The sequence below is a fragment of the Fukomys damarensis genome, unplaced genomic scaffold (genome assembly GCF_012274545.1).
Source record: "Fukomys damarensis isolate Sample0158 unplaced genomic scaffold, DMR_v1.0_HiC HiC_scaffold_19, whole genome shotgun sequence".
In the NCBI taxonomy this organism is placed as follows: domain Eukaryota; kingdom Metazoa; phylum Chordata; class Mammalia; order Rodentia; family Bathyergidae; genus Fukomys; species Fukomys damarensis.
Window position 1 is genome coordinate 24,208,159 of NW_022900931.1, and position 1,296 is coordinate 24,209,454.

General features: G+C 50.9%; 1 long non-coding RNA gene across 1 annotated transcript in view; it reads right to left on the reverse strand.

Moving 5' to 3' along the window:
* Positions 1-438: 438 nt before the first annotated feature.
* LOC104850745 overlaps positions 439-1,296 on the reverse strand; it is a 54,376-nt gene continuing 53,518 nt past the window's right edge. The window contains exon 3 of the long non-coding RNA XR_004518079.1: positions 439-617. This is a non-coding gene — a long non-coding RNA (uncharacterized LOC104850745). The remainder of the gene's footprint in view (positions 618-1,296) is intronic.

Below are 1,296 nucleotides of genomic sequence, written 5' to 3' on the forward strand. Positions count from 1 at the left end.
GCCCGTGAGAAAAGTCGGGAGACCTAAGTGCTGTGTGGAAATGGGAGCTGGGTGCTGAGCAGTAGCCCTAGACCCACGGGACCAAAGCCTCCGAGATAGTGGAGGCAGAACCTGATGGTTCAGGTAGGTTCTCTGAAAAGTTGTGGCCACTTCTTTATCACCGATGAGGACAGAGCTGAGTGGAGAATCACAGAAGCAACTGGCATAGCCACGTATTTCTGGGCATTTCTCAGGTGGCCATAGGAGTCTAAGAAGGAACAGAGGCAAGAAGGAAACCAGGGGGTGACTCTGAGCTGCACAGAGGAGCCAAAGAGCAAAGTCGCGGTGCATCATGTGTCAGTGGTCACTTCTGTGTGAGGCCAGCGCGAGCCCCGGTGAGCCAATCCTCCCTGTTAGTGAACGGCGAACCAGGCCACGGACCTCAGAATGCCAGGTGGGGAGGGTTTGTCTGTGTGTCTGAGGGGAGTGTGACGGTCAGTACTGCCCCATAATGAACATCAGCCTCCTAAGACACCGCAGGACGGCAAAATACCAGAGAAAAAGAAGGAAGAGAAAGTTGGTTGAGGGTGAAAGGGCTTTACCTGATGCTATGGAGGAAGAGTCTTCATAGATGACCCCTAGGACATAAAACACAGATGAAAGGACAATTTCACTGCCAGTCTTTCAGGGCTCACAGGTGGCCCTCAAGGAAAAGTCATTCCTAATCCCTACTTCAACTTCCCCGAGTGCAGTCTCTAGAGTCCTCATCCACTCTCCGTGATCATCTCCTTGCAAAGGAAAGCAGGTCTGAGGGGAGGCAGGGCAGTTACTGCATGGACTCTCTACCTCTTCTCCCCACAACTGTATCAGTTCTCCTGTTGTCCTCCCTAGAATCCCTCAAACCTCCCTGCTGTTTACTGTTTATTATTCTAGTCATTTCCATATCACGTTTCTTGGTGGTTTGCCCTCTTCCTTCATTAAATCGTTGGCTGACATCAATGTCCTCCCTCCAGACGGGAAACCAGCCTGAAGCAGTTGTGGACAGAGTTGCACGACTCCTCCCTGCACTTTGATTATTCCGTGTGGTGGAGAGAAATCTTGGAAAATGGTCCCCAATGTTTTGCTGTCAGTACAGTAGTACTCAAATCTGTTATCCACATCAGTGTCTTTGAAATGACTCTTCGGTGTGTTTCTCTCTATGGAGTGTCCTAAAATCCCTTGGCAGAAAGTCTCCCAGCACCTACCCAGATTCAAGTCATGTCCTCACAGCTGGGCTCCCACGATGGATCCTCCCAGCTTCCCACCATCCTTCCCAGC